The 11694-nt window shown below is 42.2% G+C and overlaps 1 long non-coding RNA gene across 2 annotated transcripts in view; it reads right to left on the bottom strand.

Annotated features, from left to right (window-relative positions):
- Positions 1 to 11694, bottom strand: part of LOC136665586 (uncharacterized) — a 27468-nt gene extending 15774 nt beyond the window's left edge. The window contains exons 1-4 of one of the 2 annotated variants that reach the window (XR_010795291.1): positions 11635 to 11694; positions 11353 to 11433; positions 5291 to 5695; positions 4929 to 5009 (exon numbers count right to left, since the gene is read on the bottom strand). This is a non-coding gene — a long non-coding RNA (uncharacterized lncRNA). Of the gene's footprint in view, positions 1 to 4928; positions 5696 to 11352; positions 11434 to 11634 lie in introns of both variants that reach the window. The other variant, XR_010795290.1, reaches the window with a different exon arrangement.

Here is an 11694-nt window from a genome sequence, read left to right as displayed (position 1 = left end):
TGTTTCAAGACCACAGTCATGATGAAGATCACAGGCTTTCTCCTTAGGCTGGGGACAATGCCGATTGGTCAATATCCAGCTGATTATCTTAATGACAGGGCAGCCGGCTGTAGTGAGAGTCAGGAATGCTTGTATGACAGTAGGACTTGTGTCTGCTTGTGTTTTCTTAGGTTTTTCAAAGCCAAGCTTATCAAAGCACATAGTTTCCTGCAATCCTCCTGCCTTCCCCCCTTATTAACTTTAATGCCCTGTTCTTGGAAGAAGAAAACCTTAATGAAAAAAGTCCTTATGGAAAAACCTAGCCTAGGCCCAGGTGCATCACAAGTCTCAAAAGAAAGCAATCTCTGAATTCTAATGCATTCTAATGCTGGATATATATGGAAAATAAAATAAAAGAAATAGTGGCTACCAAAAAGGGAATGTCGGATGCAGGTGCTCTTTGGATAAAAAAAACCCCACACACACACATTTGTGCTGGTGTTGCTTCCCTTTAAATGCCTCATGAAAAAGTAAAGTGAGTGCTACCCGTGACCCATCCAAACTTTGGAAACTATCCAACGTCTCTGTATTTATCAGAGTTGAACAGGGCAGTATGGGAAATGTAGTCTCTAGCGTATGCTGATGCGAATGTGTATTGCTTAAGTGATGGAGCAGTTGCCGTCTGACTCTGCTCTGTAATGCGCTTCAATGCTCCATGTAATGTGTGGTGATGGTGTGTCTCCCACAGCGATGAGGTCACTGCTCCTCTGCCTGGAAGCCTTCATACACCACAGTCCTGTGCAAAACATGGCCTACATTATCCAAGAATGTGTTTCTCTAAGGTGCAGCCTCTGTGAGTTTTTTGCACAGGAGAGTTTGCTCAGGACTCAGTGAGGAACGTCAGGCAAATGTTGTGCTTTCTGGGGGATATGAAGGATTTGGGTTTATTATTTTATTTCTCTTGGAAGCAACACATAACACATGTGCATGAAGGTGCAGCCATTAGCGTCGGTTAAATTCAGGTTAAAATCAAACCCCAACCTCAGCATTCTGAACATACACTGCTTTGCTGTGACCGCCTCAGCCTGTTTTTCATCTTCACCATTACTGCCTGTCCTAGCACACTGGTGCAGGTTTGGTCTCATATGGGAGCAGATGGCAGCAATATGTTAGCAGAGTTTGTGTAGATCTAGGGCTGCAGTGGCTGGAAATGCATGAAAATAGAAGTCAGTCTGGATGCTATGGGCCATTCTGCCAGCTAATCATCATCTCTGCATAATAAAGGGGAAATAGAAGCACTTTTGAAGGCCCTTAATGTGACCCTGGGGGTGGTGGCTTTGCTGAAAAACCATGTGATTACACAGACAGAGAGAAAGAGCTTTACTCTCGCAACTGGAGCTAAAACACATTTCCAAAATAAGGATGTTTACAGTAGAGGAAAACTTGTGGTTTCTGGGTCATTTTCTTCTCTTCAGCACGAAGTGTTTCCAGACTTTTGAACTGTTATATTATTTGGCATGACCTGACCAGTGCGGCGAGAGAGCGTGACGCGCCTTCAGGGCTAAAGACCTCCAGAGTGACTGACAGAGCTGTGAGGAGTAGTGATGGAATTCAGGATCAGGCCAAGGGCTGGACATCCTGCTGCAGGATAGGGCAGGTGAGCTGTGGGTCATGTCAGGACACAGTCCACAAGCCTTGGGGTCAGGAGGGAATGCTGCAAAATAAGGAAACTATTGGTCTTCTCTAACCCACTCTAGCCACCAAGTAACCAGCTCCAGAGGTCCATGACTGGACATAAGAGCGCTTCATAGTGGCAGTGCTGACTGGACAGCAAAGTCCATAGAGACTTATAGGAAATAATGAGAGAACATCAGGACATGAAGTGAAGAGATTTGGATGGAGAGAATGAATGCAAATAAATGAGAGGAGGGTGGTAAAAATGATATGGTGAGAAAGAGAGAGGAGAATAGGAGTGTAAAGTTACTGAGCAGCCTAGAGGACACATAGCAAGCCTTATCTTAATCTGGGAGGGAAGGACACAATGCGTGCACACACACACACACACACACACACACACACACGTGGCTTTACTACATGAGGGCAAAACAGTCATGGCAGCATTACGGGTTCATCCAGCATATCAAACTGCTATCAATCTATATGAACACACACACACACACATTATAATTATATGGACATCCAAATTCAATGTATATGGGACGAAATTCATTGATTGTCTGTAACTGCTTTAAGGTCGCGGTGGGTCCGGTGCCTACCTGGAATCAGGCGCAAGGCAGGAATACACCCTGGAGGGGGCGCCAATCCTTTACAGAGCAACCCACATCAAAACTCTCACCTATACAGACACTTTTGAGTCGCCAATCCACCTACCAACATGTGTTTTTTGGACCGTGGGAGGAAACCGGTGCACCTGGAAACCCACGTGGACTCAAGGAGAACGCACCAAACTCCTCACAGAAAGTCACCCGGAGCAGGGTCCGAACCCACAAACCTCCCGGTCCCTAGAGCTGTGTGACTGCGACACCACCTGCTGCACCACCGTGCCGCCCTGTATGAAAACTAAATATATTTAACTGATAAATAAAGATAGATAAAGATGAAACAGAGAGAGATTTTAACAATGTGTGACCTTAGTGAGACCACTATGGTATTTTCCATAGAATAAGAAATATCTAAGCAGTGGATATTTAAGTGAGTCTCATTTGCCTTTCCACCTGTGAAAGTAATTAATTAATTTGTGATTTTGGTCTCACTTTTAGATGTAGAAATGTCATTAAATTGCCTCATGAGCTTTTGATAATGTTATGCATAGATGGTGCATCAAAATCCGTGTAACAGCTCGTATTTTGATGGGTGGGCTCCGGACCCACCGCGACCCTGAACTGAATAAGTGGTTACAATGAATGAATGAATGAATGATCTGCGGTGTATGAACCAGAACCAAGCAGGAAGTTTGATGTGTGCTTGTTTTCTCGGTTCCTGTTAGAACAGACCACCCCACACACCACACACACACACACACACACACATCCACAACAATAAATCTAAAGAACAACAAAGACAAACGTGGTTCTAAAGGACTGAACTGTGCTGCTACTTAAGGAAACTGTTCTTTGTCTTGAGAAAAACAGAAATGAAAGGTTTTTGACAATAAACGTATTCAGATTAAGCTAAATTTGGCCATTCTTTTATCTGTAAATAAATGCAATTATTTTAAACAGAAATATGTCCACGTTAGTTTCAAATATGAGCAAATTAAACCATTGCAGTAATATGTGATTGGCTAAAGAAACACAATAATAAATCACAATGACTATTTTAATCATCTGACTCCGTTAATAAAGATGTATAAACATTTTACATAAGAAGAGAAACCCTAGCCTCAGTAACAAAAACATGTTGGCTTTCAGTGTTGGGAAAATGTATATAAAGCTCTGTAGACTCATTGCCATTATTTTGATGTTGATATTGGAGGATCCCTCTGCAGTTACACACACACACACACACACACACACACATTCTGTCATTTACACACTGCCCTGAGGCAGGAGATATCAGTATCAGGGACCCCCCAGTGTCAGACACCAGCCAATCATTCATCTTCCTCTAACAGCCCTCATGTCAGCACACTTTACAGCATGTCTCTCACTCCTGTCTCTTCCTTTATTCCCTCCTCTCTATCTCGCTCCCTCTCTCCATCTCATTCACCTCACCCTCCACATTCTCTTCCTCTATCTTCTCACTTCATTAATCTCTCCTTTGACCCCACCCCACCCCACCCCTTTCTTTTTGTTTTTTTAACTTTCTGCTTCCTCTATTTTTGTCTGTCCCTTACAGTGGGCAGTAAGCAGTAATTCAATCAAAGATAAACAAGTTATTGTCATATGCAGATGTGTACATACAAATGTTTGGCTTTGGTCAAGATTAGGTCACTTGTAACTTGTGGTGTGGATACTAGGTCTATAAATCAGACTGGAGACACAGTTTCCCTGTAGTATGAACAATGCATTGTTTTGGTTGGAGGGTCAGAGTCAGTGTTTGTGCCCTGGAGGAGAGCTGTATTCTACTTTGGGATTTCTGCATGAGTCAGAGGTCAAGAAGGTCAGATAGGTTCACTTTATCACTCACACACATACACACACACATTCTAGAGAAATACTAAACCTACAGAAGGAATGTATACAGAGATTAAACCAAGCACACACACCACTCAGTGAAAAACACTAGCTCTTCTTCCTCTGTCTGACCCACTACAATGACTTTGCACCTGTTGGGTTACCAGTTATTAAATAAAACCTCCATCCATCCAGCCATACACCGGCTGTTCATTTATCCCTCATGTGTGTTGTCTGTTTATTGAGTTGACCTGTTTCCTTGCTAGAAATTAAACATAATCATCATTTGTCAATCAATAATGCCACCATCAGTCTGTGTCCATCCATCCATCCATCCATCCATTCCCCAATCTTCCCTATCTTTTCATTTATCCCTATATTCATCCATTCACCCACTCTTGCCCTCTGTTTATTCATCCATCTTTTCACTTGAATGATATTAAACATAAAGATTTATCACTCCATATTTATCCATCCATCTCTCCATTCAGAACATAAATACTTAATGTCATCTGTATATTCACGCATCCCTGCGGATTTTACAGTGGTATTGTATTGTAACCAGATTCAGTAGACTACAGTATGGTTCCCTTTCTCGAAAATAATTCTGAAGATCTTAATTATTTTGAGATGACCATTTCACTTTCAAATGGAATGGACATTACCTGTGTGCTATTCAGTTTAATCATTCCTGCATGGCTTTGTGTGTATGGAGATACAACGTTTAACATAAGCAGAGCCCATCTGATGAGTGTGAATGTATGTACTGTATGTATGTATGATCTACTGTTAATGTGTGCGTCTGGAGCCTACCTGGGATCATTGGGTGCTAGGCAGGAACACACTGGGGTGGGCACCAGTCCCTCACAGGGCGACACACTCACACTTTCACACCTATGGAAACATTAGAGTCACTAATCCACCTAGCAACATGTGTTTTTTGGACCGTGGGAGGAAACCGTAGCCCCCGGAGGAAACCCACGCGGACACTGGGAGAACACACCAAACTCCTCACAGACAGTCACCCGGAGCGGGACTTGAACCCACAACCTCCAGGTCCCTGGAGCTGTGTGACTGCGACACTACCTGCTGCACCACTGTGCCGCCCTAATCTCTAAAATATTATGTTTTAAAACAGAATTAACAAGTGAATGAATGATTTAAAGCTACATTACCTGAGTCCTGAGGATTTGGAGACCTCCCTGTTGAAGGTGTGTAATTGCAGGCAACATGCAGCATAACATCATGAGTCTGAAACCTTCCCAGACTGGATGAATTTGTGAGTGCATTTGAGTGGAATTCTAAGGAGAGGTGTTGTCTGTACAGTTTTAATTAATTAGTTATTTAATTTATTAATTATTTAATGTATTTAAACAACAAACTCTACAATGTTCAGTTTCATATGGTCATTATTATGAATATTAACACATGACTCTGGTACATTACTGGTCATGCTAATAGCATCCTGAACTAATATTGACTAACTGAAAGATAGAGAGGGGAGCTGGTTTAATGAATTTATGGAGACACAGACAACCTTGACCTGGGAACACAGGGTAAATTCCAGCTGGATTCCTTGCCTGGGTAGATCAGGATCCACATAGCAGAGAGAAAAAGAGAGAGAAAGAGAGAGAGACACTCAGGGTCATCACATATTGAACACAAATACACACATATACGCAGACTGAGGTAAATGTACACACAGCGAACATGTTATTGTGACTTTAAATGTAATTAAATAATATTAAATTAGAGTTTAGCACTACATCCTTCTACATGGCAGTCAATGATTCCCAATGACTCTACATGGCAATCAATGACATTCCCAGCTATACCAATAAACCTCCCTGGACAAGACTCCTAACCCTGTAAAATTCAACCTATGTAACCAGTTTATTGTGGTATGCATCTGCCACCATCATACAAGACATACAGAACCTGAACACACACACACACACACACACAAATATCCACACACAAAGTGTACTGTTTCCTGTTTTTGAAATGCCAGAAAAATCTCTGTGACAATAGCTATAGCTACATGGCTAATGGGGTCCAGCTAAACAAGGCTTGCCTGGTTTCTCTTTGCTCTTGTTTGAACTAAACAGCACAGTAGTGGGTCATAGAGTGTTTTTTCGCTCCTGTTTGCTCTGCTGGAGAAAACAGCAACAATGTTTCCCCTCCAAAGGGAGGATGTTTTATTGTTAACACAAATACAGAGCCTGCCTCATGGACTGTGGTTCTCTCATGTGTGATGATAATGCCATGGTGTGGGTAGCATAAAAAAGTGTATTATGTGCTTTAACTAATTATATTTTGCTGGGAGAACTGCAATAAGAACAGCACTTCAAGCAGCGTTGCTGCCACACAGTTTCAGGGGGCAGGTTCCTGGTTTCAATCCTCACCACAAGCCACTGTCTGTGACAGGTTTGGGTGATGAGTTCACCCTGTGTCTGAGTGGGTTTTCTCTGCGTGCTCTGGTTTCCTCCCACAACCCAAAAACACATGTCGATATGTAGGCCGGCTTTGTGAAACTGTTCCCAGGTGTGAGTGCATGAGTGACTGGGTGAGTGTGGCACGCCCTGCAATGCACCGTCCAGGGTGTGTTCCTGCCTTGCGCCTAATGATTGCCTGTTGATATTAATCTCTTAATAGACATCCAGGTCCAAATACAGTATTCACTGGTAATCCACGCAGCATTCTGCCTAAAGGTTGACAGTATTTGGGAAAGAGCCCAGCAAATAATTTGTGCAAGAGTTTTAATTTGTTCTCTTCCTGTCTGTTATTTTAAACAACAAGTCCTAATAAAGTACTAACGCCACACACTGCTGCTAATCTCTGACTCAACACTGACCAGTCCATGGCTGAGTCATTTTAATGATTCCCATCACTAATAAATTCCAACACACACACACTCAAAGATACACGCCAAGCAACAGCTGAGGAGTCCTCTCCGACTGCTGCCTTTGTTTGACATTTTCTTCATCATTGGAAAGCTAACTTCACTCTCCCCTCATGGCCCTTCCTAGGGGTCTGCCGCTGAGGGCTCCCAAAGCAAAATAAACAGGAATGCCAGGGATCCCGAAACGGGGCTTCCTCAGGGTCCTACTCACAACACGGCATCTCCAGCAACATTTTTCAAAAAGTGTTTAAACTGCCATAGTTTTTCAGCCATAAACAAACCTCTAATGTGTTTATAGAGTCATATGTTTTACCTATCAACAGCAGCTAGAGAGAGAGAGAGAGAGAGAGAGAGAGAGAGAGAGAGATGGAATTAAAGAAAGAAAGAGGAAAGGGAGAATGGAAAGAAGTTGCTCAATCAACATCTCTGGTCTTCTCCAGACTTTAGGACACTCAGATTTAATGTAGATGTTACTGAGACGTCCCAAAGGCCACAGGGCTATGTACCACTTTAGAATAAGACTAAACTCATAAAGGTGTCTAAAGTATTTTATATTCTCATGATTAATAGTTATTAATAATCAGTTATAACAGATAGAATATATTTGATAGTGACCTGTTGTTTGCCAAATAGTGAACCCACATCCATCTACACTGTTAAACCTCTGACCTTGCCAGACACTGACCTTCTTCTTATTGATAATGTGGTGTACCTTAAAATATTAAATGACCATTTCACATTCTCAGGTCTGAGCTTTTTCTTTGATTTGACATTTTCAGTGAGTTCTCTGACACTTTCAGTATTAGATAAAAAAAGAGATCACCGTTTTCCTTTCAATCTGAGTTACAAATGATTATTTATTAAGGTGTTTACAACCTGATTAATAACCATGTAATAAACAGGGTTTTAAACTGTTTATAAACCTTTATAATTGTAGTCTCATTTGAAAGTGGTACCCAGGGCTCTAGGCCACAAAGTGGATAATGCAGACATTCTGTGTACTTCCAGAAAGGTCACTTAGAATGAAGACCTGCAGATTTATGCAGACTTTGCTGGTGATGAGGAAAAAGGCAGAGGACCTGATGTCCTAAGTCTTACACAGGAATTTACAGGCACGAGTAATTCCTGTTGAAGGAACCGGTGCATGATATCTACAATTATATATGCAAGAGGTGCACAAAAACACATTCCATACAGATGACTAATGTCTGGGCAGCTAATATGTGATCATTTTAAAGAGAGAGAGAGAGAGAGGAAAGAGGGAGTGATAGAGAAGTGAAGGAGTCAGAGAGAGATAGAAAGAGAGGGGTAAATTTCCTGTGTACAGGAAATGTGTACAGAGGAGTGTGTGTGTTGTCAGCGATAATGAAGGCAGCCAGTGAAAAGGAGAGGTGGTTGGGGGAAGGCGGATTCAGAGAAACAAGTGTGTGTTTGAAAAGCTCAGTAAACATTTCAATAAACACTATCCACTCGGACGAGACAAACAACACAATTCAGCAGTGTGGAAGAGTCACAGCAGTCTCTCTCTCTCTCTCTCTCTCTCACACACACACACACACACATATACATAAACACACACACACCAGCTTCCTTTACATAATTTTCCCTTTAAGTTTCTTGTCTTTTCTAATTCTTTCATTTCCATTTGTCCTGTTTCTGTCTCTCCCTTCTTTTTTCTACTCTTTTAATAGGGTTGGGCAGTATGATAATGGGCGGCACGATGGTGCAGCAGGTAGTGTCGCATTCACACAGCTTCAGGGACCTGGAGGTTGTGGGTTCGATTCCCGCTCCGGGTGACTGTCTGTGAGGAGATGGTGTGTTCTCCCTGTGTCCGCGTGGGTTTCCTCCGGGTGCTCCGGTTTCCTCCCACGGTCCAAAAACACATGTTGGTAGGTGGATTGGTGACTCAAAAGTGTACGTAGGTGTGAGTGTGTCTGTGTTTCCCTGTGAAGGACTGGCGCCCCCTCCAGGGTGTATTCCCGCCTTGCGCCCAATGATTCCAGGTAGGCTCTGGACACACTGCGACCCTAAATTGGATAAGCGGTTACAGATAATGAATGAATGAATGAGTATAATGATAATAATGTATACCGCTGTATTTAAAAATGTGGATGGTATCTCAAAACAAGGGCAGTATTTATGACCAGTGTGTGGTGGGTCAAATTAGTGTTCAGTGTCTTTAAGAATGCAGCTAAAATGTTTGTGTGCATTTAAGGGAGCCACAGGGAGGGGGCGCTTTGGGAGCTCAATGAACAGCCTGAAAACGGGTGGAGAAAAACACAAGCCTGGTAGCCCAACTCAGTTATAAGTTTAGCACTGGGTTTGGGTTAAAAGAGAGAGGAAGAAAGCTGTAAACTCACAAAATTCTCAGAAAATCCTTCACTTGACTTTGTGCTCACAGGTATATGGCTTTATCCTCTAAATATGTGTGTTTTGAGCCTCAGTTCATTGAAACATCTGCTGTGGTGTGTCTGCTGCAGGCGTCTGTTAGCACCAGCTGTGGTTTTAAACAGTGTGCGGTGTCTTATTTTGTTTATTTTCTAACTTTTCTGTTCCTCCAACACCAGTTGCTGAAATGTGCTCTCTCAGAAACGGGTTTTTTATCGTAAACACGTGTCAGTGTGCACTATCAAGCTGTGTTTAGCTAAATTCACTCCACTTTGTGCTCACAGCACCCCCTCCCCAAGGTCATACCTGGAGCTTTGAAAGGACTCTGATTTGATTGCTGGGCTGATCTCTCTTGACCAGGGCAAAGCTTCTTATAAGTTGATCAGAACATTTTCAGTACATGTTCAAACTGCTCAAGGCTTTTGGTACAGAAGACACGTATGTTAACTGGGTGTGGCTGCTATACTCTGCTGCATTGTGTATGGTCAAAGTGTGTGTGTGTTGGAAAATTATGCTGGGAAAAAAACAAGGCCTTATGGATGGGTCAGGGAAGAGCCCACAGTCTCTAGACATGAGCCAGGGAACAATTTTTGAATGCTCCCTTGGAGATCAAGTCCAGGATCAAGGCATTTCATCTGCAGGCACCTCAGAGACTGCTGCCTGATGGCTCTTTTGCTGGAAGGATACAGCAAGGAGCTGTGAGAAGAGCTGCTGAAATGAGGCTTGATAGTTGCAGTGTAGACAGTGTGGCTGCTACCAGTGGGTAGTGAGAGAATGGACACCAATATGTCCACTCTGCGCTGACTCTCACTGCTATGGTAGAAGATGAAAGGTTTCTCTTGTTTTATGCCACTCCAGTACTGGCCGTTTTCAACTTGGTAAGAAAGCCCTATATGTGATCTCTGATATCTGGCAGGCCCTGCACAAGGATCCAACTCACAAGTGGAAGACTGGTTTCCTATGAAGGAGTGTGGAGTACGTTTAAGGGCATTGTGGGGATCCTGCAGAATTTTTTTTTTATTTTAAATATCTGTGGAGTCACACACCACAGACAAAGTGGGATATTTGCAGCTGACTTTGACTTTGTGGTTGTTGCAGACAGCTGTCTCTTATTTCCTTTTGTGGCATATCTCTTAAAAAATAAATGAAACTGGATTGCTGGTTTCTTCTGTATACTTTGCTCATTGTTTCAGTTGTGGTGAAACTGTTGGGCTCATTTGGCTGAATTTAGTTTGATTGTGGTGCCACAAAAAGGGTTCTTTTAAATAAATAAAAACATTTAAAATCTCCTTCTCTGTCTCTCTCTCTCAGTATTGTTTCATTAAGTAAGCGCAAGCTTCAGATATTCCGATTCCGCTTTGCCAAAGTTATAAAAAAAAAGCAAGAATGAACATTAGGAACATTGCAGGATTTACTTAAATTCTCAATTTCATTAAAGAAATAATAATATCAAGAATAATAACAGCAAGAGAAAAATAAACTAAACCAAGTAGCATCAAAGAAGCACATTATTTTGGGGGAAATGTAATATAAAGTATAATCATAAAATAATAATTTAATAACAGAAATAAATGCATGATAAAAATCAATAGGTCAGAAGCAGGGGCGTCGTGTGTGTTTCCAAAGCCCTGCTCTCCCCTAGTCTTTCTCTCTCTAGCTCCCGTCTTCCAATTCCTCCCTTTTTCTTTCCATTCTCTTGTTTTTGTGATTAATGTGATTTCACTCACATTAATGCAATGAACACTATCATTCATTCATTATCTGTAACCCTTATCCAGTTCAGGGTCGCGGTGGGTCAGGAGCCTACCCAGAATCATTTGGCACAAGGCGGGAACACACCCTGGAAGGGCCCAAGTCCTTCACAGGGCAACACACACACTACGGACACTTTTGGGTTTCCAATACACCTACCATTATGTGTTTTTTTGGACTGTGTCAGACACTCACCCGGAGCGGGACTTGAACGCACGACTGGAGCCGTGACTATGACTCTACCTGCTGCTCCACAGTGCTGCCCTTGAGCACAAGCTGAAGACAGAAAACAGAACTAGATGTGGATTTAAAAATAGACATAAAACAAAACATTGTTGCTCAGTTATCCAGATTACTTGAGTCAAACGTCCAATCGAAGGCAACCTAATCTTCTGGCGCTTTGAACTTATAGTTCACAATAGCAAAACAACTTTTTTCATATAAAATTCAGAAGATGTTTCCTCAGCATTCACTTACTTTTGCTGTTTCGTATCACTTAAGGTGGAAATGTCTCCAAATTCGGGAGACAGCTAACGG

Source organism: Hoplias malabaricus, chromosome 14, assembly GCF_029633855.1.
Source record: "Hoplias malabaricus isolate fHopMal1 chromosome 14, fHopMal1.hap1, whole genome shotgun sequence".
NCBI classification, from domain to species: Eukaryota; Metazoa; Chordata; class Actinopteri; order Characiformes; family Erythrinidae; genus Hoplias; species Hoplias malabaricus.
The sequence above is the reverse complement of the archived record's forward strand: the minus strand, read 5'-3'. Positions and strand labels throughout refer to the sequence as shown.